This window comes from Hipposideros armiger, unplaced genomic scaffold (assembly GCF_001890085.2).
Source record: "Hipposideros armiger isolate ML-2016 unplaced genomic scaffold, ASM189008v1 scaffold_48, whole genome shotgun sequence".
Classification (NCBI taxonomy): domain Eukaryota; kingdom Metazoa; phylum Chordata; class Mammalia; order Chiroptera; family Hipposideridae; genus Hipposideros; species Hipposideros armiger.
In genome coordinates this window covers 987,383-1,015,287 of record NW_017731398.1, presented here as the reverse complement: position 1 = coordinate 1,015,287, position 27,905 = coordinate 987,383, and the positions used below count along the sequence as shown (strand labels likewise).

General features: G+C 44.1%; 1 long non-coding RNA gene across 1 annotated transcript; it reads right to left on the bottom strand.

Moving 5' to 3' along the window:
• Positions 1 to 973: 973 nt before the first annotated feature.
• LOC109381507 (uncharacterized) lies at positions 974 to 27,794 on the bottom strand. The gene is made up of 3 exons (XR_002123767.1): positions 27,538 to 27,794; positions 6,202 to 6,535; positions 974 to 3,315 (listed from the first exon to the last, which is right to left on the bottom strand). It is a non-coding gene; the product is annotated as an uncharacterized LOC109381507 (long non-coding RNA).
• Between the last annotated feature and the right edge of the window lie 111 nt (positions 27,795 to 27,905).

The following is a 27,905-nucleotide window of genomic DNA, read 5'->3' as shown; positions in this document are numbered from 1 at the left end:
GCCTTCACATTGGTGGGGCAGCCTCAACCCTTTCCATAGAACAGCCGGGGAGGTTGCAGCCCAGCCCACCACTGGCAGCTGCAGCTCTGTGACATTGCAGGCTCCATGGTCCTGGGTGGTGACCTGTAGGACAGTCTTCCCAGACTCTGGGGTGGGCTCGGCCTGGGCACACATTCCCCCCTTATCCTCCCATCCACAGAGTTAGGCAGGGACACTGGAAGAAGTGGACGGCTTGAGAGCTATGATGACATTGGAGCACAGCCCGGCATGTTCGTTGTAATGAGAAAAGGGCCACCCAGACCCCTCTCTCAGACTCCCTGTGGCTCCCACCCTTGAGCTTGACCCTCTGAACCTGGAGTCACCTTTTGTCCCTTGACGTAAGCCAGAACAGAAGTGAGCCTGCTCTCTCCCTTTCCTCCTGAGCCTTAGTGTCCAGGACAGGCACAGCCCAGGGCACTCCGAAGTCTCAACCAGGTGGCATCACAACCAGCCACGTGGCAGGAAAGGGGCCACCAGGGCCCACCTGGAAATGCAGGAGAGCCCTGAAGCCCTGAAGCCTTGGCTCCCTGCTTTTCTGCCTCCCACTGCTGCTACTGGGGCCAGATTATATCCATGAGCTCCCATACGTCCTATGTCCATTCTTCCAACAGTGTTTAATGAGTAGCTACTATGCACTACAAGCTGGTGGGCAGAATAGTCTCAAAACCTGTCGTTGTGGGGTTTTTACTCTACAGAGATGACCAAGGCAGACCTCTACCTGGATCAATCGTTCGTTCCCAGCTCCCTGAAGCTCGAGAACACATCACGCCTTGGACACATCATCCAACTTGTGCACAGTAAGAAAGTGGGCAGAACTTTTTGTACCTTGGGAACAAAAATAAAAACCCAGTCACTTAAGTGTCACTCCTACAGCAGCATTGACATGATGACTGGAGATAGGGAAAAAATATATATCATTGTCTGAACAAAGACACATACTTAGCAAGTTTTATTATACTGACTCACATGCTTAATCCCTCTAGGGGAAAAATAGCACTGAACACCCCCTCCCCCAAAAAGGATAAAAATAAATTGCCAGAACAGACACAAAGCAGCAGCCCTAGCTCCCTTCAATGTCAAGCACTGTCTGGTCACTCACCTAGGGCTTGTGCCGAGTGGGGCAGATTCCCTTCCAGCAGGCTAAGAAAAAAGTGGTGATTTACCTGATGTTGGCAGGACTGGCTCCCAGATCTGGGCAGAGGGGCAGCCTGGCCTGGGGGTAGGGGGACGTGTGGGGAACCAAGGTGGGTCTTCAGATCCCTTTGTCTCTCTCAGTCTATGCCTCTCTGTCTCTCTCTCTCTCTCGTCTTTTTTTCTTACTGTCTTTGTCCTCCCATCTTTCTGTCATTTAATCTCTATCTCCTGGCCTCTGTCGGTCTCCCTCAACACATGAGAGTGCTCATCTCTGCTTCTCCAGCATATCTGCTTTTGCCTCTCTCCCCCTCTCTGCAGACCAGCCAAAACATGGTTGGTCTTTTGATGACCCTAACACATTTGGTACCTATACTAACTAACCCTGTCTCTAGGTGTTCAATTCCAAACCCCCAGGGTGGACACAACAATTGGCTCAGCCTCTGGAGTGCTTCCTATGGGTTGGCCAGCTCTCTGTCCTGTGGCTCTGCGAGGGCTCCTGTGTGGGGGGAAAGTGGGGCCAGGCTCGCTCCTGGGAACAGCAGTGGGTGTGAGAGTTCTCAGATAAAGGACAAACCGTGGGGACACACCTCCAAAAAATTCTTCCCTGTTACAAACCCCACAGAAAGAGGTGCGCCTGGAAACCCCTGGGGCAGAACCCCCATGTAATGCTCCCTTTCGCAGATTTTATAAATATATAAATTCCTAAGGCTTAAAAAAGACATATTTTGCATGTGGCTGAAATAAGATGGTAAAAATATGTCCGTCGTCTACATGATTTCCGGCTGAAAGGGTTTCTAACTGCAGCATGTTGCATTAGCACCTTCCTGCAGCCTCTTCCTCATTGAAAGATACTATAATTATATACATGCATCGACATTGCTGGAAATCTGTGTGAAAACCTGGCCTGGGAGGCACCTAACCAAAATATGCAATTTCCTTGATTTAAACTGGCCAAGATTGTGTCTGAAAAATTCTACATATTGTCAGAAAAAAATCTCCATATTGTCTGGGAACAGCTTTTTCCTGTGCGCTTCATCAAGCCCTCCCCCCTCACATCCCTGTGAATGCAGGGCCGAGATGCAGGACCAGGAAGGCACATCTTCAGAAAGGAGAAAACACCTTAAAAAAACACAGCTTCTCTAACATGGGGGCCATGACAATTCATGGGTTTCAGGCACTCCAGCCTGGAGGAGAGACTCCAGCGTCTTCTAGGTTCTGAATGCAAAATACACCGCAAAAGAGAGATGTCTGCATTAGCTTCATAGAAATTAAATGCAGCAAAAGTCTCCCATCCTGAACCACAGACACTAATTGTAGTCCAAGCAGCTGTTTCTCATGGAAGGCTTTTTTTGGCAGTTATCTCTCGTTTCCTGGGAATTTCTTGAAACCATGGTTTGCCTCGTTTCCAGTTATGCTGTGAGAGTCCCAGGCATAGGCGGGGGCCGGGGTCAACCTCCTAGCCCAAGCAGAGCAGCTCTGGTTTGATCTGTTTTACTTATTTTCCTCACTTAATTTTGGTTTTGTCAGTTGTACAGTAAGCATTGGTTTAAACGGCAACGGTCTCCTAATCCAGCCCTGCAAAGTTCAAACTTTTAAGTTAGTCTTTTGGGGCATTTACTTCCATAATTCTCAATAATATGCTTATATGATTTTTGATTGGTTTTTCAATTTGGGCCATCATATGATTTCCGACCTCCTCCTACGGAAGATGGAGACGAAGCTGTCTCATCATGCACCTCTCCCTTGCACCCGCCCACACCCACACCCCGTGTCAGAGCTGCCCAGGGCTGTGGTGCTGCAGACACTGGAGAAAGGAAGGGTTTAAAGGAGGAAGAGGCCCCAAATGTCAAGTGGCAGTGGGAAGCCAAGAATGATGAGGACGGCTCGAGTCCACTGGATGGAGTAGCAGGAAGCTGGTGAGGTCCGAGGGGAGAGCTGCTTCAAGGGGTAGATGGCAACCACAGATACTGGACTGCAGAATGGAGAAGGAGTAGGCGATGAGACAGTAAAACACAGAGTATGATGTACGATGCTTTCTAGAAACTTGGCTTTGAAGATGGTCCAGGAGTCCCATGGTTAAAGTCTCCTCCAAAGGCCTGAAAACTGTGTACTACCATCATGCAGCTATATTTTCTTCTCTTTCTGGAAAAAAAGATAAAACAAGTTGTGATTGTTTACGATTCAAAGTCCCACCGAAATCTGTGTTTCCCTTTCACACAAAGACACAGTTTACATTTTCCATACAAAATGAATATGGAGTGTTTTCAAAAGTTCCTAGGAAAACTCATGTCCTAAAATTGTGCCAATTACTGAACAGAGAGGGGCCTGCCTTAATGAGGAAGTGAAGTTTGCATTGGAAGGTGTTTTGCTAATTATCTCCGCTTCCAAAAGAGACTATAAAGAGATCCAGGAGACACCCTCCCTTTGAAACAGGGTGTTTGGTTGTGGACACTGTGTCAGCTCCCCCAAGAGGTTGGGGATCCAATTCTCCTTGGATATTTTTTTTTTAAGAACACAGAAAGAGACTGACATCAGTGTGGAAATAATCAGATCTGTATGATGCTGTGTGGAAAGGGAATGCAGAATAAACCCATTGAACTGGCCTCCAGGTCTCTTGGTGACTAGACACTTCTACCTCACTTATTTTAACAGAACTAAAACTCAGGCTGAGCATAGAGAAGGGGACTTCTGCATAAGGGGAGCAGAGCAATTGAAAGGAGCAGAAGGGGAGATGGAGTCAAGGGAGCTATGTTTAATGGGAAAGACCCGAGCTTGTTTCAGTGCTGATGGGAAGCACACAGTTGGGAGGAAAGCCACTGAGGACAATGGGAGAGACTTACTGGTTTGAATCAGTTGCAGAACCAATGGAAGGGAAACTCGGAAGGACGGAGTGGCTTTAGACAGAACAGAAGGCGGACGTGGATGTGGAGAAGCTTGGCGGGGTGTGGGGAGGAGAGCAGGAGGTTGAAGGAGCTCGTCTGTGAATGGTTCTTACTTCTGTGCTAAGGAAGAGGGTGCATGCTCAGAGCAGTGGCAGGGACACAGGGTGGGGACTGAGATGAGAGAAAGTTTGGAAAAGCTGGTGTGGGCAAAGGGAGACAGAAACTGCCCGGGGCCTTAGAGTCAGGCCTCAGATGGGGAGTGTGGGCTCAGCGTCCACTCCCCGCGAAGTATTTAATGGTCACCCAAGGGCCAGAAACAAGATTGAGTGTTTGGGTTTTGTTTTTCTCCAGCCTGACCATGTCCACCATGCACCTCCTTTTCAAATCAGTGAAAATCCCCAAACACCCCTGACAGAGGTGGCGTCTGCAGTCGGAGCATAACACACAATGCCAGGGTTTGTTCTCTGCACCAAGGGCGGCATCTCCCAGGACTCTGAACTCACTTACACAGAGGTCCCAGCACCATGGATGGGCCCAATCTGGGAGGTTTGGCCATTGGTCTCAGGGCTCTGCGCTCAGCCCCACCAGGGAGATGGTGGTGTCTGCTCCCCAGCATGGCACAAACTGTGCATTATGTCTATAATACCCATGTAGACCAACTTTTCTTTGTATTACTCTTTTTTACAAAGCGTTTGTGAAACATGAAATACAAAAAGACATAAGGAATAACCGTGAGTGGACAACCCACAGGACAGTGATGAAGTAAGGGGGCCTGGACCAGGACTGACCCCTTCCAGCTCCACCTGGCCAAGGTTTCACCAATATCCAGGTGAGGAGGGGTTTCCACTTCATACGAGAGGAGGGTTGTGGCAGTATAGTGCATTTTCAGAGGTGGTTCAGTACAATCTAGCTGGTGAATTGCATTGAGTCTGTTCTGTGGTGAGGGGTTCGTTTTTCCTAACAAGTCAGTGCTCAGATGGGTCTACCCACGAGGCTCCCATTTGGGTCAGGAACATAAAATAAAGCCCTGTTGGATTGTTGGGACATCTTGGAGCCCTTCCTAAGGGACAGATGAATGAGAGGCTGTTGGATGACATTTAACTATAGTTCCAAATTTATCAAACGTCTCTTTGCAATATGTCCAAGTCAGCCTGGAAGTGGACTGGACTTCGTGGCCGGAGGGGCTGCCTGTTCTCCCGGCTCTGCTGCTGCTGGCACTCTCTTCCTGCCCATGCTGGGCAGCGGCCACCTGCTTGTACTGTGGGGACAGCCACCACGCTTCTACCCAGGGCCGCTTTCTGTTCAAAACTTCTCTCTCCTCTCTTTGTTCTTGGTGTGGCTCACATGGTGTGTTAGTCTGCTCGAGCTGCCATAACAAATTCCACAGACTGGGTGCCTTAACAGAAATTTATTTCTCATAGTTCTGGAGGCCGGGAGGTCCAATATCAATGTGCTGGCTAGGTAGGTTCCATTCAGAGGCCTCTTCTTTGGGCTTGTAGATGGCCATCTCCCTGTGTGTTCTCAAAACCTCTTCTTTGCGGGTGGGGGGGGGGGAGAGAAAGAAAGGGAATGATGAACTCTGGTCTCTCTTTTTCTTCTTATAAAGATACAAATTCTATCAGACTAGGGCCTCACCCTTACGACTTCATTTAACTTCAATTATCTCTAAAGACCCTGTCTCCAAATATAGTCACACTGGGGGTTAGGGTTTAAATATACGAATTCTAAGGGGACACAGTTCAGCCCATAGCACATAGACAGCCCAACCAACTGCTCATAATCTGATCTGTGACTCCAGAGAGTAAAACTGTGAGTGTTGAAAATGTTCTGTATCTGGGTGGTGGTTACATAGGAGTGTGTGTGTGTGTGTGTGTGTGTGTGTGTGTGTGTGTGTGTAAATTCTTCAGATTTACTTTACTATATTATATGTATGTTATACCTTAAACAATTAAAAAAAAAATAAACACAAGAGAAAAGAGAATCAAATTAAACTAAGGCCTTCGGGAATGAAGAACGTGGCCCATGGTGTCCTTAGGCTAAGAAGTGACACGAAGGTCTTAACCTGCAGGAAGGGAAGGAAGAACTTTTAGTGCACAGTTTGGTTAGTCAGGGTGGTTCTGGCTCCAAGAAACAGAAGTCCACTTACTGTGTCACGGTTAAAGGATCTTCCACGAATCCAGAAGAATTTGAAGAGCTCTTCCTCACAAGAGACAGCAAGTTGTAGACAGTTTCTGCCTATGCATCTGCCCATTCACCTCTTTGGACTCACTTCCTCTTTTTTCCCCTCGTGGTTCCAACACAGCTGCCACATACTGCTTAGTCAATATGAGTCTCCATCCTCAGCTCCCACCATCAACTCCTCCTTTCCGTATGTGCCTCTTAGGTCCACCTTCTGAGAAGGGCATCCAGTTGGGTTCCAGCACATCTTTTCAAGCCAGTCACCAGACATAAGGTCAATAGTTGTTGTTGGGTCCAAACATCTGGAACCAGGAAGAAGGTCATGAGCTACAGTTCAAGGCCATGGTAAGGCCCAGGTCCTGGTTTAGGATAACTTATCTTCAAAATTGCTATAGAGGGGCAGGCAACAGTGATGACTACCCCAGGGATGGGTGCCACTTTGGTAGGTGTTGGGATTTTAAGGATTTCTATGTATTTCCCTGTAATGTCTTTTGTTTTGGATTCAGAGTAATGCTGGTCTCAAAAAATGAGTTGGGAAGTATTTCCTCCTCTTCAATTTTTTGGAAGAGTTTGTGTAGCAGTGGTATTATTTCTTCCTTAAATGTTTGGTGGAATTCCTAGGAAAGCAATCTGGGCCTGGAGTTTTCTTTATGAGAAGGTTTTTTTAGCTACAAATTTAATTTCTTTAATAAATATAGAGCTATTCAAGTTATATATTTCTTCTTGAGCGAGCATTGGTAGTTTGAATCTTTCAAAGAATTTGTCCATTTCATCTAAGTTATTGAATTTATTTGCATAAAATTGTTCATAATAGTCCCTTATACTTTTGATATCTATAAAATCTATAGTGATGTTCCTTCTTTCATTCTTGATATTGGTAATTTGTGTTTTCTTTATTATTTTTCTAATCAGTCTGGCTGTAAGTTTATCAATTTTATTGATTTTCTCAAAGAACCAGCTTTTGGTTTCATTGATTTTTCTCTTTTGTTCTGATTTCTATTTTATTGATTTCCTCTTCGATCTTATTTCCTTTCATTTGCTTACTTTGTATTTAATTTACTGGTCTTTTTTATAGTTTTTTAAGGTAGAAGCTGAGGTCACTGGTGTGATATCTTTCTTCTTTTCTGATTATCAGCATTTAGTGCTATGAGAACTCAGGTCCTTGGTGACATCCTTGACCACTGGCCCAAGTCTCATCTGAGGCCAGTCTAAACCCAGATCACCAATTTTAGCTCTGGCTATACATTAGAATTACCCAGTGAGCTTCTAAAACTACCCATACCTGGCCCCACCCTCGGACCATTAAATCAAAATCTCTTGGAATGAGATTGGTAGTTGTCAAAACTCACTAGGCATTCTAATGAGTAGCCAGGACTGTGAATCACCACACTAGGCCAGTGTTTCTCCAACTGTCTATGATGAAGACACTTTTGTTTTTTGTTTCCAGTTTGAGTTTTTACTGCTTTATTGCCTGATGCTTTTGTGACATGCAATAAAAGTGACCCATATGGCTTCTAATGGTTTCCCTTCTAAAAAGTGGTACTTCCTAGACCTGCCAAGGCTCAGCTGGTTAAGAGTTAGCTTAAGAGCACGAGCTCTGAGCAACAGGGCCGCCAATTCAATTCCCACATGGACCAGTGACGCTGTGCCCAAGCTGAGCTGCTGCTGAGCTGCCAACACATGGCAGTGTAGTTCAGCTGGTGAGAGCATGTGCTCCTAACAAGACTGCCTGTTCGATGTTGGGCTATGGCTGCCCGCAACTAAGACTGAACTCGGCACCTTGAGCTGAGCTGCCACCTGGATGGCTTGGTGGTTAGAGTGCACACTCTTAACAACAAGGCTGCTGGTTCAACCCCCGCATGGGATGGTGGCTATGCCCACCCGCAACTAAGACTGAACACAGCACCTTGGGCTTAGAGGCCACGAGCTGCCGACGGGAAGCCAGATGGCGACTGGCGCCCCCCACAATGAAGATTGAAGAACAACAACTTGGCTGGTCCCCCTCCCCAATTCCCCAACACTGTTGCCCTTCCCCAGTTCCCCAATACAAAATAAATAAATAAAATAAAAATAAAATAAAATAAAAAGTGGTACTTCCCTTGCTTCTGAAACCCAGGTGCTCGCATTGTTCTTTAGCATTATCAACAATGGAGGAAAGGAAGTTTGTAGAAAGGTGGTTGGGCACATGGCTGTTTCAACAATGGAGTCGTTAAAGCTCATTGTGGATGCTAGTCAATGACCATGTCTGAGAAGCACTGTCTAGACTTCTTGATTATACGATTCAATAACTTCTTTTTATTGTTTGAGCTCCTGTCAGATGACAAAACTAAAACAATTTAGCAGCAAGTTTGATGGCCTTTACTCAAGGGAAAACAGTTGATGGACTGGGGGAGTGCAGTGCCTCAGTACAGTGGAGCACTTGTCCCTAGGATTTTGAGGCAAGAGTCTTACAGAGCAGAAGAAGCGGCAATGCAGAAATGGCATGAGTGGCTGGGGTTCCACGTGTGACCTTATTTAGAAAGATTAGGAACAAGGATATAAGTATAGAGCCCAGAGCTGGCTTGGGAGATTGGCTGACTGGCTCCACTGCGTTTCTGGTGTAAGGGACTATTTACAGGAACACAAAAGTTTGGGTTGCTGACGTGGCATCCTGGCATGAGCAGCTCCATCTTGGGCCTAGACATTTATTTTGATACTCTTCTGAATTGGTTTTTCAGTTCTAAGAGGAAGATTCTGACTGAAGCATTGTGCCACAGACATAGCCATCTATTCTGCAATCACCAGTTCACATGTTACCCTCCCTTTCTCTCTCTCTTTCTCACATGAGAGCTGCAACCACCCCAGAGTACATGTAGGGTCCTGGTTCGTTTGATGATGACTGTGTGATCTCTGTGTGCCCTCATTCTGGCTCCTTTTCCTCAGTAGCTTTAATACAGTTCGGTGAAGATACAAACTACCTTTCCTCCGCTGTTGATAACACTAAAGGGACATCAGAACACCTAGGTTTAAGAGGCAATAGAAGCACCCTTTTTTTTTAAATAAAGGAAACCTCTAGAAGCCACATGATTCTGAGGTGGCTTTTCATCTTTCGACCACACACTTCTCTTTCAACTTGCAGATACGGGTTTTAACATATTTGCATTTTTCTTTTTGATGCTCAAGTCATCCCATATTTGGCTAGAGAGTGTCCAGGTTAGCTTCTGTGTTCTTTAATTCCAACCCCACAGCCTCTGATACCTTCCTTGCTCATCTGTCCCAGCCCTGATCAGCCATTCCTCAGTAGCCTTGATTCCTTTTGGTGGAGAATGGTATTTAGAGACTAGGATATAGGCAAGATATACACACTTTTTAAACACAGAGATTACATGGTTTTTCAGAAGATCTGTTTTTACCATATTAGTACCCTTTTCATTAAGTCAGTTAATCACCTGAAGCCACCAAGTCACTTGGGATTTGGATCGGTTTATATTAGAGCAGAGTTTCTGAACCTCAGCACCATTGATATTTTGGGCTAGAAAATTCTTAGTGGGACCTGTCCTGAGCACAGTGGGGTGTTTAACAGCGTCCCTGGCCTCTACACACCAGATGCCAGTAGCACCCTTCCAGCTGTGACAGTCAAAGTTACCTCCAGACATTGCCAGATGCCCCTTGGGGTGGCAAAATCATCCCCTTATTAAGAACCAGTGGGTGGCCTCTGAGATTCTCTGGAAAACTTCCTGGAACCAACCAGAGAAAACTTGGCCCCTGATGCAACGTCCATGACGGCTTCCTGCCTCTGTTTCCCCATGTACCTAGTTGAGCTGATGGCTGCAGGATAACACAGCACCTTATGGGAGTGGTCTGACCTGAAGGAGTCCTCGGCATGACTGTGGAGCAGACGCTACGTCACGGCAGCACCTCGCTGAGGCCGCAGGTCAGGCTCTGCTGACTGTGCTGAGACGGTGCGGCATTGGATGGAACTGACTCAAGTCCCGAAGATTGCTCAAATTCTGGTGTTCCCACCAGGCCTCTTGTTAATGTTAGCCTTGTTTAAGATTTTACTGTCACCAAGAGTAAGTCCCATTTAATTCATACCAGATGCTGAGTGAGTCGTCATGAATCAATACAACGCCGTCCAAAAACCACCAAAATGAATCATAAGGACAAACAAGACTTTTTCTCCCTGCAAAACTGACTAAAATAGTGTCTTACCCTTTTAGGAAGAACATTTACAAGATTAAGACAAGGTTTAGGGGCCTGCTTGTGTAACCCACGTGACAGTGGGCGTGAAATGGTTAAACTGCTGGTCCCCAGAGGGACAGTGTCTGAGGCCTGGCTAGAGAGCACAGGGACTTCTAGACTAGAGAGGGACTCCACGTGGGTGTCCAGCCACCCCTGGAAACTGTTATACAGTCCTTTTTTCCATCCCAGTAGCAAGGGTTTCTGAGACTCAAGAGTTTAGGGATCTGTATCATGGAGGAAGGGGCTCTAGGGAACTGTGGAAGGTCTTCTAGGACGTGGGCATTCACAACTCCTCTCTGATAGAGCCGAGGAGATCCACGAGCGTCCTTTTCTCAGTCCTGCATCTACTTCCCAGATTCTGGGAACAACACTCCAATTACCTCTGGGAGCCAGAAATGGTGTCTGTCCTCCCTGGTGTCGGGGGCTACTGGGCCCACCCAGGCCATCTATCCTGGGCCTCTGACTCTGGAATGGAGGAAAAAAGCAGAGAAGAGGTGGGGCTGACACATCCCTCCCTGTACTGTGGCTCGATGATACTCAGTTGGTTCCTGCTTCTGGGCGCCCAAGGCCTCCCTGGTTCCTGTCCTTTCAGATTAAGTTCTTCAACTGAACCCTTTATTTTTGTGAAAGACTCATCCTTCCACTGAATTTCCTTTGTGGTCAGGGGCAGCAACTGTCACTTAGCACCACAGCACCAAGCCATTTCTGTAAGAGGTACTGAGAGCTGCACCTCCCACATCTGTCTCACGGACTTGTGCAGGCACTGCAGCCAGGCCTGATTATATTTACGAGGTGCAAGCTGGAAGGTCTCCCCTCTGTAAACGCAAAATGGGAACAAGTGGGCCGAGAGCTCCCTGCAATTACTGTGTGATCACTGATCAAGGAACTGACTCATCGACGTGGGCCAGTGGGGGACATCGGAGTTGGACCAGTGGACCACTAAGACCTACAGCAACAAGAGAAGATGGGACTGTTAAGAGAGAGACCCTCAGTGCCACTCAGGTTTCAACAGTGCTCCGCTGAGGGCACACAGGCTCTACTACAGGGTCCCCATAAAGGCCTGTCCCCCTGGGTGGCCTCCAGGAATCTGTCCTGGCTCCACTACTGGACCCTGCGTTCTCTTACAACCCTACTATGTGTCACCTAGCTCCCTTACTCCTTAAATGACAATTTCAGTTCTTCATTCTTTCAAATCTCCATGCCCCCCCCCTCCCATCAGGAGATGCATTTCTTATTCCATAGAAAAGTTTAGACCATCATATGGGGATTCCTTCAACTTCCCAACACAAAACCTACACCTTCTCTCCTCTATGCTGCCCCATCCTGTGCATTGTAGGATATTTAGCAGCAACCCTGGCCTCTGCCCTCTAGTAGCACCCCCAAGTCATGACAATCAAAAATGTCTCCAGACATTGCCAGGTGAAAACCATTGATCGAGACCAGGGGTCAGCAAACTTTTGAGATGGAAGAGCCAATGCTGTCCCTCACAACAATTGAAAAATTAGTTGAGAGGGCCGGCTGAGTGGCTCAGTTGGTTAAGAGCTCGCTCAAAAGTGCGAGCTCCGAGCAACAGCGGTTCAATGCCTGGCCCTAGCTGAGCTGCCTCTGAGCTGCCAACAGGTGGCAGGATGGCTCAGGTAAAAAAAAAATTTAAAAATAAATAAAAATTATTCGAGAGCCATAAAACATGAAATCACCATTATGTGAATAATGTCCTTTAAAAATTTTATAAATGAAACTATGATAGTTTTATTTTCATTTTCAATTTTACTTCAGAGCCACATGTACATACCCAAAGACCCGCATGTGGCTTGCGAGCCGCAGTTTGCCGACCCCTGATCTAGACCAACTACAGGCCACTGTCTCTCATTGCAGCCCACATCTGATCCACAGAAAGTGCACACACCTGACCAGCCTTCACCTACCTCTCAAGTAGAGTCCTTCCTAAAAGCCCAGCAACTGGTAGGCAGCCACAGCCACAGCCTCCCCTGCAGATTTTCAGGTGTGAGTCAGACACTCCTGAGTCTCCCTGGCTCCAGGAACCACCCTTCAAACTCTCCAGGTAACCCCCCTCAGGTGATTTGAGAAAAATCGGGAGCACACCTCCTCTCCCTCATGGGCTCCCCACTGCAAGCCTCTCCTACAGAATCCACCCCGTAATTTCTGGGTCCTCTCTCAGCCTTCCAAGCTCTTTATCAGCTGGAGGGGTGGTCAATACAGTGACTCAGAACTAGTCCTTGGACATTTCTCTTCCAAGTCCTGCTTAGGTGGCCTAACATCCCACAGTGGAATGGGGGACTGGCTGCCCCACTCGTGGGGTCCACAGTCAACTCTGAGGCATAAAGAGCTCTTATTAACATCTGGGTGCGCATTAGAGGTGCCTTCATTCACTCCTCTCAGGATTCCTTGTCGCTCCTATTTCTTCAACCTCTCCCTCCAGACTAAACCCTCCCACTGGCATTTAAGCATATTTAAATCTTTCCCAAAATTGGAAAAAAAAATTGCTTTGACCCTAAAGCTTCTTGCCGTTACCACCCTAATTCTCTCCTTCAAAACCAAACTTGTGAAAAAGCTATCAACATCCACTAGTCTCCCTTTCCTCACCTCCCACTCACTTCATTGTGGCTTCCACCCTCATCAGGCCCCAGAAACAGCTCTAAGATGGTCCGTGATCTCTGCAGAGCTGAGTGGAGGCCAGGGAGCAGGACACAGGCCATGGGAGCAGGAGTAGGGGACAGTGACAGCTGGCATCACCCAGGGTTAGGTAACACCAACACGTACTTGCCTTCATGCTTCAGTCAGTCAGCCAGCCAGCCTTTATTGAGTACCACTTGGGCCAGGCGCTGAGGTCAGCGCTCAGCACACACATTGTGAATGACGCAGACATGGTCTCTAACTTCATGGAGCCAACCATCTACTTGGGGAGGTAGGTATTAGTCAAAGAGTCACCAGAATACACAAAGACAACCAAGTCGTTTTATAGAGGAAAAGTTCAGAGTGTATAATGGTGGGATTTGATCTCCCAGGAAGGCCAGAAAAGAGATCTTGAGACTGAGATCTGACTGATGAGTAGGAATTAGCTATTCCAGGAGGAATGGGCAAGAAGAAGGTGATAAGAGATTGGGGGAGAGGAGTTAAGGGCAGATTTCCCCCCAAGAGCCCAGGGACCAGCAGGGGGCAGGTGAGGAGGGGTGAGAGGCCTGGAGAGAAGTTAGATTTTTGTCTCTTGTCTCTTAGTGTTTGTGCCCTGCCCTTGTCCTGCCTCATTGAGGAACTGAGCAGCCTCGGTTCCCTCTGTGTGGTTAATTCCTGTTTACCCTTTTCTCCTGGGGCTGTGTGCTTCACCACCGAGCCCCCACATGTCCCTCCTATTACCTGAATGGCAGTGCTCCACGGAGCTCTCTCCTCCACATTCTTTCTTATTGACATTGTCTCCCAATTTCATGAACTATTCCTTCTAACAGATCTCCTGTCTCAGAACTCTCCTGAGCTCTATTTGCTCAATGATCATTTCTGCCAGATATCCCATCACCATCTTAACACGGTGGATCATAGTTAGAAAATGTCTTACTTTTGTTGGGAAAAAATCTAGAAAATCATATAAAGTCTTTTTTCCCAACCTTGCTTAAAGTGGGATTAACTAAGACAAAGAATCTTGAACAGAGTGTGAGTGTTCAACCTGGACCTACAGAAACTTGGAGAAGAATGTCAGTGGTGAATAGCCTTTCTTTATACTGATAAGGAAACTGAAACTAAACAAAGAGCTTTAAGTAGCTGATTATGAGGTTGGAGCAAGCTCCCATGATGCTAAATTTAATGTCCTGGTCTATATCCCAAACTGAAGACTTCCTCTTGTATGATTTTTTCCAACTCAATGTAATTGGATTGTTCAAGCTGGAATGATGGGTATGTGAGGGTATTATTACACTAGTCTGTATATGTTTTAAATCTCTTATAATAAAACTCTAAAAAAAGAAATAACATCTCTCATTTAAAAAAATAACTACTAGTCTTTACTGGTTGATTCGTATTTATCTGCAGTGTAATCCTTAATTAACCTCCTGGTTTGAGAGAGTCGCCTGGACTCATGAATGTGATTTTTGCAGGAAATCATGTGACATGAAACATATAACTATGCACTGAAGTTGCAATTGACATCATCAATGAATTATTTTTCTTTGTGCTCCTTTTCTTTGTTCTTCTACCATATGTGTATATAAATGTATGTGTGCTTGTGCGCGCGTTCACCCTGAGAATTTCTGAGCAGGGAGGAAGTGGTCCAATCTGCTTGTCTCTGAGCAGCTGTTGGCTTTTAGAATAAAGAAGTGACTCTGCCTAGTTTCTGATTCAGATGCAATATGAAACTTGCTTTCATCCACCACACTCTAAATTTAAATGCCTGCCTTCTCCTCCTGTGAAACTTAATCCTCTTCCCCCATAACAATGTAGAAAAAAAACTTGGCTTCACATGGTATTTAGGTTAGAGCTGCAAGAGGAGTTTTAAGTGTTGAGTACAAGAAACATCAAGGAGAGAAGGCAAACTGGCATAGAAACCCGATGCCGCTCAGAAAACTCTGTATGACAGAGACACTGTGCAGGGCGTGTGAGCATCTAGGTTAGAAAGGCAGTGCACTGGGGCCTAACCAGTTAAGGGCATTGTGGAGCATCAAAGGACTCAGCCCTCCCATTTCTTCAACCATAACTTTTAATCTTCTCTCCCTCCTGTCTTCATTTCAGCAGAAACAGACAATTTCTCTTGACCAATATTTGAGGTGTTCAGTATTGTCACTTTGCATATTCACCGACTTAAAAATTTTTTTTTTAATTTTATTGGGGAACAGCCATGGTCATTGGTTACACATTGCTTTCATGCTACAATGGCAGAGTTGACTCTTTTAAGGAGGGCATAGCTCACAGTGACCCATGCGGGGATAGTACCGGAAACCTTGGTGTTATCAGCACCACACTCTAACCAACTGAGCTAACCAGTCACCCTATAATTTATTTTGATATAATTTTAAACATACAGAAAGCCTGTAAGAACAGCATAAGGAAACCACCATGAGCCTTTACCCTGGCTCCACTTTTATTTTCTCTCTTTTTTTCTTGCTAATTCTTGCTGGTTTATCAACTTTATTATTCTTTTCAAAAAACCAATTTTGGTTTTCTCTGTTCTTGTTGGTTTTCTTTTTCGTTGATCTGCTCTTTTCATTATTTCCTTTCTTCCTGTTTTGGACTTAATTTGTTCTTCTTTTGCTAGTTATTTAAGGTGGAAAGTTAGATCATTAATTCAAAACTTTTCTTCTGTAATATAAGCATTTAAAGCTATAAATTTCCCTCTACCATAGCTTTACCTGCATCTCATATATTTTGATGTTGTTTTATCATTATCTTTCAGTTCAAGATATTTAAACATTTTCCTTGTGATTTGACTCGTGAGTTAATTAGTAATGTGTTATTTGATTTCCAAACAGTTCGGTCTTTTCTAGATTTCTTTTTGTTATTGTTTCTAATATAATTCCATTGATATCAGAGAACATACTCTATAAGATGTCAATTCTTTAATATTTATTGATGTATTTTATGGTCCATCATACGGTCTATCTTGGGGAATGTTCCATGAATCTTTGAAAAAAAATGTATATTTCATAGTTGGTGGGCATAGTGTTCTGGACACAAAGGGAAGACAACATGTGCAATATGTCCCCGTGATGTCGGCCAAGCCCCAACCTCAACCTGATCCAGAGAGGAGTTCTGAACAGTAAATTACACCTAGAAGTTTGTCCCTCCATAAACAACAGAGTTATTTTTTCGTACTCCTGCACCAGTCATTAGCCACCCACACAGAGGAGGAACACGTCAACTCCTGGGCAATTTGCTTCCTTTGTGCGCTGGTGTGCAAAGCAGCTCTAGGGTGATTTTCTGAACAAAGTCACAGGTAAAAGCCATTGAAACCAAAGGGCAGAGAAGCTGGAAGATGACAAAACAGAAATAGTGAGAGACTGTAATAATATTATGATTTATAATAAATATATATTTGGTCTTTGTTCTTGTTCCTTGCACAGAGCTCCTAAAATCCTTGGAATTTCCTAAGTGATGAGACTGAGAAAGATATTTTTTAAAGTTCTGTTAATGTGGTGACATGGGAAGCCCCTAAGTCACCAAAGGATGGGCTGGTTGCCAGGGGAAACAACCATGTGATTAGAGGTTTAGAACTTTGAGTCCCACCCCAACCCCCACTTCCAGGGAGGAGAGGGAGCTGTAGATTGAGTTCAAATCAACAATGGCCAAGGATTTAATCAATGGTGCCTATGTAATGAAGCCTCCATAAAAACTCAAAAAGGACAGGGTTCGGAGACCTTCCTCTGGGTTGGTCAACACTGGAGGTATGGGGACAGTGGCACACTCAGAGAGCATGGCATCTCCACACCCTTCCCCACACCTTGCCCTATGCATGTCTTCTATCTGGCTGTTGCTGAGTTATATCCTTTTATAATAAACCAGTAATCCAGTAAGTAAAATGTTTCTCTGAGTTTTGTGAGCCACTCTAGCAAATTAGTTGAACCCAAGGAGGGGGGTCATGGGAACCTCTGGTCTATAGCCTATAGGTCAGAAGCACAGGTGACAACTTGGGACTTAATGACTGGTGTCTGAAGATGGGAAGACTGAGCCTTTAACGTGTGGGATCTAATGCTGTTTCCGGGTAGACAGTGTCAGAGATGAGTTGAGTTGTAGGGCACCCAGCTGGTGTAGAATTGCTTGGTATTGGGTGAAAGAGGAGGGCAACACATCAGAATTGGAATCAGAATCAAAGGATCCAAGGGGACATAGATAGGCGAAGCACCAACAGCATTTGCTATGGTAGGACACTTAAGAAAGGAAGGCCTTGACATACTTAAAAAAAAAAAATGGTTTGCGCTACTTTAGTAGAATGTCATTTAATATATGATGTCTTTTAATGGGCTCCCTGGAAGTATAATGAGAAGTGTCATGGGCCAACCCATTAATATTTCAAGATGACAAAGTCTTGTCTCTTTGATAGCTATGCATCTTATACTTTCAAGAACTAAGTAAGGGTAAGATGGAGGAGATTGTTTGATTGAGGTTTCTGCACATATTGTGGCCAATTTTGTTTTCGAAATCCCATTTTGTCATTTTACCCCTCCTTGCTGAATCCGCAGTGAAAGTCAATAGTGAAATTCTTGCTGTTTCTGAGAGGCTTTACCAACTTCCTTTCCAGTTAGACCCATAAAGTTAGTCCTAGTTAGTCCCATTATATTAAAGGACAGGGGTGCTTCAAATCTGAGTGTGAAACCTTTTCATAGCTCTTTGATGATGATAGTATATTATATTTTACATATGGTGATATTTACATATGGTATATTCTATGAACACACATTTCTATTTATATGATCAGTATTTCTTCATCTGGATGAAATAAACGGAATAATCCTATTGTGGATTGGGCCCTTCCATTATATGCTTTATGATGAAAAAGGGGCCACATACCACACCTGACAAGCTCAGGGGAGGCCCACATGGTGGGCCTTACAAACTCAGAGACCAAAGAAACCACACAGGGATGGACTGAATGTAAACATTTCTAACTAAAAGCGGGTTGTGATAAGTAGTCACGTCCTAGGCCTGTGGCTTCCTTGATAAAGGTCAATCTTTAACTTTGAAATTGTCTATTGTCTTTGTGCATCTAAGATAACATATTTTGAAATGTCAGAGTACTCTTCATTTCTAGGCCCCTCGGAGGCACAACTGCCAGCACCAGACCATGAGACCACATTGTTATCTTGTTGCCCGCATACCATCTCTGTGCTGTAAATAGGAACTATCCTGTACCCAGCCATGCAAAAAGAGGTCTGTGTCTCTCCATTTTTACTTTTTATCCAATTCCAGAGATTTCCCCGCTTTGCTTTCTCCTGCCTCCCTGATCTACCACCAGTGAATTTCATGTAACCCTCCTTACGTCTCCTCCTTTGATTCTAATGTATAAAATAAGCTGCAACACTGCCATTCTCTGGGGCATTTTCTCAATCGACTGAAATTTTGCTTCCTGGCAATTGTCGTCAGTTTGGATCAAATAAACCCTTATAAGATTTTTTTTCTTAAGCTGGACATTCTCTCGTCGACAGCTTAAAAAATGGCCAGCGTGACAGTACTATGATCTACAACAGAACATGTTGGAACACACCAACAGCTTTTATCAGACTTCCTCGATCATACCCCCTTTATTCACGTGGGCCATAGCACGGATCATGTGAGCGAAGTGAAGATTCTTGGGCGCCATCAAGTGGCTGTCTAGGGAATACCTAAGGTGAACTGGGTGAAGACCACTGGTCTCTACAGATTTCTCCCCTGAATTTGGGGCCTGGTTTTGGAGCAAAGAACATCCAAGAAAGTTGTCAGAGGAGCCTAGCTGGTAGGTGAGGAAAAGCAAGCATGGCCTGAGAAAACAGAAAATGGTTGCAATAGCTAAAGCATTTTCAGGAGCATCTCATAAGGCTTTCTTAGAAGATAGTTGGAAAGCATGAAAAGTCATTAATCTAAAGACATTTGGATATTTGTTTCTCTTCATTGTTTTCCCAGTTGGCCATAAATATGAAGAACTCAAAGGTCAGCTGGAATCACTGAAAATATTGGCAGATTAGAAGGGTTTTGATAAAAGCAGTTAGTTCATCACTGTGCAGATGTCAGACATCATTAAGCCATTTCATGCTCTGAAACCAATGAACAGATCCATCTACATAAAAGATGACAGTAAGTTGTCTTTGAGGCCAATACTTAGATTGTGAGTAATGTGGTTTGCAAGTGTTCTGCAAGACAAGCAAACATTTCTAATACATTTTAATGTGGTAAACGAGCGATGTCTTGCAATACGAGTAGTTTGTTTCTAGAACAAATTATGCTCTCAAACCAAGGTATTACTGTTTCGTTTCAGTCAGGTGGACAGTAACTGCATCAATTGAAAACCAGTCAGGTCCTGAGAGAAAAGAGGTGGCACACTCCAAAGGGGACACTTAAGAGAGGCTAATAAGGGATTATTTACAAAAGTACAAGCAGGGTTTGGGGAACCAACTGGTGACAGAGGGAAATGGAGCCGTCCTCCTACCCCCATTTAGAGAGCAGCCAAGACAAAAATACAAGTCTCCAACAAGATGGATTTTATAGAACACAGGCTGGATGCACATCTGGTGCTACCAGGTGCAAGGAGAATTATAATAGGCAATAGGGAGTCGTCTCCATTAGTCTTTGTACAACTAAGGCATTTTTTTTAATGGAGGAAAAGAGGGAAGTACTTACTAGAATCATGGCTACCTAATGCCGGGGCTGACAGGACTTGTTTAAGGAAAGAAAAAGCCTTTTGGATTTTAAGACCTAAGTAATTTAATGTTGTTAGCTTGTGTTCGATGCAGTAGAGGTTTTATATTTGAAGCATAACTTAATATTTACTGTCAGCAAAACCCAGACATGTCCAAGAAGATATGCACTTGTGAAACTGTGGTGAGCCCAGGGCCCTTGAGAATGGCTACTTCTCTAGAAGAAAATGAGTGTCTCTCTTTTACTGATTTGTCATGTCCAAGTAATGGGCTTGGGACAGGCATAACTAATTTATTGCAGAGGCTTTGTGGCTCTTGAGGGCACAAGAAGAAAGGGAGATTAGAAATCTCATTTGAGGCCTTTTAGTGAGGGAGATGCCAACAGAAGGCTAACATGTTGGATGAGAACAGTTCCCAGTGTTATGTTATTTAAATCATTTTTAAGAATCAGTACAGGAGTTCCAGACTGAAACTGCAGATTAAACGTGCACATCTAGATTCATTCCCTCTAAAATCCCTACCAAAACCATAGTAAAGTTTTGTTTTTTTTAAAACTACAATAAATCTACAGGATGAAGAGAACAGAGAAAACAAAAGTAACAAAATTTTGGAAGCCAGAAGAATGGTGACTATTTTAGCAAATCCAAGGGACAACTGGGCCAGTGGTGGGCAAAAGTGAAAACCAAGCCGGTTTATACCACAGAATCCTAAAAGGGCACAGCTACTGACAGACCAGGTATCTCTGGAACTGGGAGTGAAGGATGGTCTAAAACTAATGAGGATTGGATGAAAGCAATTTGAGAGCAGGTGGACCCCTCAGACCCCCTTAACCCACAGCATACCTTTAGGCGTGGTTTCCCATTAGTTCACTCATTATGAGAATATTTTCTTTTAATTCTTTAAACATATTTTCTTTTAGATTTTTTAACGTATTTATAATAATTTCCTTAAAGTCTTTGCTAAATCCAATATCTGGACCATTTGGAGGTCAGTTTCTATTGATGCTTTGTTGTTGTCCTTTTTAGTATAGGTCACGTTTTCCTGTTTTCTTGCATGTGTAGGAATTTTAGATTGTTTAATAAACACGGTGGGTGATACATTGTAGAGGCTCTAGATTTTGTTATCTACCTGACTTCTAGTATCTGTTTTAGTCTCAACTTTGTAGCAGCCTGTCCCTGGGAAGCCTCAGGCAGTCTTCCTGTACACATGTGCACCCCAGCCCTCAGCCAAGGGCTCACGGGGGAACTCCCACATAGACTTCTGCCTCCCACACATGCAGCACTTCCCTCTCCAGTGCCATGACCTGTAGCTTGCGCCTGCTTCAGTAGCCCTGAACTCCGATCTCTGCCTTTTCAACACAGTAGGACAGCCCTCCTCTGCTAGGACTCCAGCTTACTGTGCTAAGGTTGGAAAGCTCTTCCCCAGCAGAGGGTCAAAGCCATTTGGGGACATCTCACAAGTTCCCCTTCTTTCAGGGATCACTGTCATGCCTTGCCTGTTGCCCAGTGCCTGACAATGGTTGCCCACATCCTTTGTCCAGTTTTATGGTTGTTTACAGCAGGGAGGCCAATCTGGTACTGGGGATTACATCACAGCGGGAACCCTTACCTGATATATTTTTATGTCCTTCTGGTGTCCTCCTTTCCCTCCTCTTCATCCATTTAAGCCAGTTCTGTGTTTATTGGCTCAGATTAGAGATGAGGCAGTAATGAAAGCAGAAAACAATAGCCCCCAAAACCTAAGCCTATTAAAGAAGCAAGAGTTCTTTAAGGGGACCAGATAAAAACCTCACAAGCAGGAAGAAAGAGAAATGAGGAATTGATTTGTGAGAGCAGTGTTGAGGTGGGTTCAAGAAAGAAAGGCCTGGGGCCTACTTCCTAGGCAGCATCCCATGGGACGTGATGGCAGATAGCTGTACTGTCCAAGGTGTCTAGGTAAGCAGCTCTCCAAGAGGTCCATGCCCCCCAAACTGGGAACACAAGTGGAGGAGAGAGTTAACTAACCGGAAGAAGGCATATGCATGGGAACAAGATCCTTCTTTGTGACCTATGAACAAAGATAAGAAGGACCAACCACCCTCCAACCCACACCTTGGCACAAGGTGAGCCCCTAGAACTAGACACCATCCAACAGAAAGGAAAGAAAACCCCAAATTCCTGAGATGAGTTTGCTGACACTCTAGCACAGCGGTTCTCAACCTGTGGGTCGCGACCCCTTTGGGGGTCGAACGACCCTTTCACAGGGGTCGCCTAGCCTAAGACCATCGGAAAACAAAAAGATATTTACATTACGATTCATAACAGTAGCAAAATTACAGTTATAGAGTAGCAACAAAAATAATTTTATGGTTGGAGGTCACCACAACATGAGGAACTGTATTAAGGGGTCGTGGCATTAGGAAGGTTGAGAACCGCTGCTGTAGCATATTGGGAGCTCCAAATATAAATTATGTAAAAATAAAGAAAATGCTATTTATTGCATACCTGAGTTGGTAAACTGAGATTCATGCCATAATAGTAAAGGTCACCATTTATGAGGACTTTATGGAGAGCTTTACATCCATTGTCTCATGTAAGCTCATCTCATTTAATGGGAGTCCATTATCTCATACTGCCTGATGAGTCTTCTGACATGGCAGATGTACCTGCCTGAGGAAAAATTAATTTAAAAATATACATTTACTCTGTGCCAGACATTATGCTAATTGCCTTATGTCATGTAATCCTCATTCTAAACTTATTATTAACCACCTCCATTTTACAAATGTGGGAACTGAAATTCGGAATTGTAAAAAAAATATGGTTTTTATACTCAAACCTACCAGAAGCTTTATTTTGTTACTTGCAATCTATGACAAAACTAGATCGAGGGGTCTAATAGTATATACAATATGATTTACAAAGTGAGTTTATTTACAGTTTAAATACACAAATTCCTTTTTATTTCCTAAAACAAGAACTTAATGTTGTTCTGTGTTTTTATCCTCCTGTACTTTAGCTTGGATATTTTCTATCGGCCTATCTTCAAGTTCACTAACCTCTTGCCTTTGTTGTATCCTGTCTGATGCTCAGCCCATCTGAATTCTTTACTCTGAATACCGTATCTGTCAATTTTAGAATGTTCATTTGGTTTTTATATATTCCAATTCTCTGTTGAAACTCCCCACCTTGTCACCCTTTTGTCCATTGTCCCCACTGTTTTCTTTAACATATTTAAATCATTTTAAGATTTTATTGAGGATTTGGGGGAGGGGAACAGCGTTGGGGAATCAGGGAAGGGGAACAGACAAGATGCTCTTCTTTTGTTCTTCAGTCTAGTTGTGGAGAACATCGCTTCACTGGCCCGTATTGGTATTATCATTGTGCTCTTCCCGGGTGAGGTGGTCGCTCACTGGCCACTGGACAGTCGCTCATGGCAGCCCACTGCAGCCCACTGCAGCCTACGCCATCGCCGGCAACTCACAGCAGCCCAGCTCCAGGTCGAGCTGTTGTTCATCATCTTAGCTGTAGAGGGCAGTGTCACTGGCCCTCATGTGGGATCCGAACCGGGGCCCTCCTTCTCAGAACTGGCATCCCAAGCCAACTCCTAACCAACGCGCCACTCAGCCAGCCCCTTAAATCGTTTTCTAAAAGTCCTTGACATCGAGATTGTATTGTTTTTCTTTTTCTCTTAATGATCAGGCACATTGCCCTGCCGTATCAGTTTCCTATTGCTACTATAATGAATTACCACAAATTTAGTGGCCTAAGACAACACTGATTTATTATCTTATGGTTCTGGAGGTCTAGAAATCCAAAATCAGTCTCACTGGGCTGGAGTCAAGGTTTCTTTTGGAGACTGTAGGGGAGAATCTGTTTCCTTGTCTTTTTCAGCTGCTAGTAGTGCCTGCATTCCAGGATTCTGACCCTTTCTCATTTGCACTCCAATGTCCTGATTTGCACTCCAACGTCCTGCTACTATCCTCACATCGCCTGCTACTGACTCTGAGCCTCCTGCCTCCCTCTCATATGGACCCTTGTGACTATACTGGACCCATCTGGATAAACCAAGCTATGCTTTCCACCTCAAAGTCCTTAATCACATCTGCTAAGTCCTTATATTCACAGGTTCCAGGAATAGGACAGAGACATGTTTGGGGGGCCATTATATTCAGTCTACCATACCTGCTTTTTCTATGATTTGTAATTTTTTATTATATGCCAAATATTGTGCATAAAAGATTAAACAGCTACATTGTCTAACAGAGGATAGGGTTTCTGACAGAGGATAGGGTTTACCTATCCTGTTAGTGTAGCTTAAAGGGATGATGCCTCAATCCAATTAAGAATTGAGCTGAGGTGGGGTGTGTTGCAGCTTAAGTCAGACTAGGTCCGCCTTTGTTTTTAATTCCGAGTGAGACCTGTCTTGTATTTGTTGCAGGCCATTCCCTCCAGTGGGATTCTCTCTTCCAAATACTAGGAGCCTGCAGATCTTACTTGGCCTTTCCAGCTCCCTGGCTGGTCCTTCCCTTACCTACCTCCCCCCCCCAGGCTATCCTAGCACTCAGCAAATATCCCATGGGAGAAAAAGAGCCTCATACTAGGTTCTAGTCTCTAATGATACCCTGAGTGGCCTGAACAGTTCAGTGTAGACCAAACCCAATCTTTGGCCTATGCCCAGATTTCACAAGTGAGTGACCCAGGGGAAAAAAATGACCGACAATCTCAACTCACTTAGAACAGGCTCTTCCTTCTCTGCTTCCACTGCTCCCCGATGTCTTTAAAATATGATTTTTGTAATTTATCCTTTTTCCCAATTGTTTCAGCAGGAATGATGATCCACTGATACCTACTACATTCCTACTCAGAAGCAGAGGTTCCTGGTGCACAACATTGAATATTCCGGGAAGAACTCTGTAGTTACCACTGGATATCTCAGAAAGCTTCTTGCATCTTCTTAGCAAACATAACAAAAGACAGACTGCGAGCGCGCATAACTTTGAATTTAATTAAGATCTTTCCCATCTACTCGTCCCCTCTGTTCTGTTTACTTTGCTCCTGAGTGGTTAGGAGTGTAAATATACTTTTCTTACTAGCATATACACTACTTTGAAAATTCAGCGTATTCGATAGAATAGGATTTGTTTTTCCTACGGCTTATAAAATACCATTGCCGCTAGTTTTTTTGTATTTTTAAAATTCTGTATTTATACTATGAATAGGTAACATTCTCAAATGTGCAAATGTCAAAAGACATAAAAGGATATACAGGGAAGTCTTTCTATGGCTCCTTCTCCATCTACCCAGTTCCCACTCCCAACATTTCCATGGTTTAGTTTCTTATCAGAAAAGTGTAAATGCATATACAAGTAGATACATATGAACACCATTTTCTACACAAACAGTAGTATGCTATGTCTACTATTTGTACCTTACATTTTTTTTTTAAGGATGAAAGGGAATTTATCAGCTCTTGTAACTGAAAAGTCCATGGCATGGCTGACAACATTGCAGGATCCTGCGCATCAGACAATCGGGAGACAAAAGGGTGGTCAGGGAAAAAAAGAAAAAACTAAACCCTAATATAGGGGGAGAAAATAAAAGATAACTAAATAAATTAGGTATATATAATATTTTAACATAAATATATAATAGATATATTATATAAGTATACATGATATCTAACTAAATTAAAACAAAGGCCCTTAATTTGACCCAATTGGAAATCCAAAATTTACATACAAAGACTTATATACTAAAAGAATGTTATGTAACAGAAAGATAAAAAGGGTGCTGATTGGCTTTTGTGTGTTTGCAAACTAGGTTCTAAATTAACTCTAGCATTTGCAAAAATGCACCAATTAACAAAACTTTATGGACTTAACCAATACTGGGGCTCAAAGTATAGTTATACGTGGGGTTCCCACTAAATGTAAACATTGTGCCTCTATAATCTTAGGAAAGTAACTAAATAGAAAGTAGAGAAAAAAATAGGAATGCCTCACTTTATAGCCTTGCCTAAATTTCCCATGATTGTAATACCCATGGCCTTAAATATATCCCATATTGGGCAAACACACTCTAACACAGTGGATAATAAATTAAAATGAAATCTTTGGCACTTACAAATGGGCTTGATACAATGGGACCCGAAGGGCCCCTTCTCCCCAGTTAAAATAGTTAATATGGCCCAGTGTAAGTTAAAAATGCCTGCAAGGTTTAAAACGTATTATATAAACCTTATTAATAAAGGGATGATTAGCCTCACTGCTTCTCCACTTGACAGCCCAATTTTGCCTGTTTTTAAACCTGGAAAAAAACCAAAGGATGCTGTATTAGTTAGCTTGGTTTGTCATAACAAAATTCCACAGATTGGGTGACTTAAACAACAGACATTTATTTTCACTGTTGGAAAGTCCAAGATCAAGGAGCTAGCCTGTAGACGGCAGCCTTCTCGCGGGGTCCTCACATGGCCTTCTCTCTGGTGGCACAGAGAAAGAGACTGCTTTCTCTTCCTCATAATGCCATCAGTCCTATCAAGTTAGGGGCCCACCCTTACAACCTCATTTAACCTTAGTTACTCTCATTAAACTATTATCTCCAAATACAGTCACATTGGGGATTGGGACTTCAACATATAAATTTTGGGAGGACACATTTAGTCCATAACAGGAGCCCCATATTGGATTACTACATTAATGCTCTGGTTCCATCCATTAGAGCCGCATACCCAATATTATAAAAATTACTCTATCCAATCAATAACCAGTACATATTTTGCTCTTATAGATGTGGCTAATGTGTCCTATTGAAGGCCTATCTCAACAGCCTCTCAGCTGCAGTTTGCCCTCCGCTGTGAAGGGACACAAGATCACTTTTCCAGCCATGGGGTACCTCAATAGCTTTGCCATCACATACAAATTTTGCAGACAAGAACTGCACTGCACCCACCTTGCTCCAGGAGCACATGTATGACATTACATTGACATCCTCCTCGAGGAGACTCACTTGACACACTCGTTATGGACATATAAGTGCATATTTTAGTCCTTTTGGGTCTGGTGGCAATGTATTTCTCCCTGAGACATACCTCTTACTCATCTCAGGAGTCAGGACACTGAAAGCCTTTCCTAATCCTGCAGATCTGCCTATGTGTCCTTCCCCCCTCCTGCCCCACCCCCACCCCGGGGTGCTCCCATAACATCTGTCCGCTTTCTTATGACCTATGTTGTCATTATCAGTTTACTAGAGAAGGACACGAAATTGAAGGATAGTGAAGAAAAAAGCAAACGGAGGGTTTAGGCAGTGTGTGGAGCAGGCAATTTCAGCTGAGTGTCACACCTCATTGAGTTCTGAGAGGATCCTACCAAATGTTCTGGGTGGTATCCTCTGAATCGAAGTGTTAGCAGTTTCATTCTTTCAGCAGATGATTCATAAACTGTACTTTGTCTCTATCCTGCTTCCTATTTGGCCATTTTGCTATTAAAAATCTGCTTAACGTACTCTGCTTTTTTTTCTCTTGAGTAACAATGTGTTTTGTTTTCTTCTAACATTTAAAAATTGGCAGACTTCGCATATAAAAAAACTAAGGCTTTCAGTTTTTCTTAAAAGAGAAATGAAGGAAGGAATGAAATAAAAAATGAAGATCTGGCATCACAGCGCCCCATTCCCGCGCGGCCACAATCAGCTGGAACCGCAGCATGGCTTCTCAGGTAATGTACATGTTCTTGGATGCATCTGAGTTTGCGACCCCCTTCCCCGTCAATGGCAACTTACTGTGCAGGAGTGCAGGAGTACGGTGGGGACAGAGGCCAGCATTAAGCAGGTGGGCGGAGAGACCGCCGAAGCCTCAACGACAGACGCTCAGAGCTAACGAGCCCCTGGCGCAGAGCCTCGGCTAGTCTGTAGGGACTGGCAATTCTCAGGCTCCCCTCAGACCTTGGGGTTTTCAATCCCAACAGTCCGGGTTCCCAGCGCCGGTTTCATATAAACAAGCCTTCATCTGACACTAGGAAACACAACAAGAGAGCCCCAACTAGCACCGGAAGCCCGGGGAGTTTAACCGTAGTCAGCTGACCTCCCATTCTGGGCTCTGATTGGGCTTTGGGAACACGTGTCCCCCACTGAGCGCATGGTGACCCCGC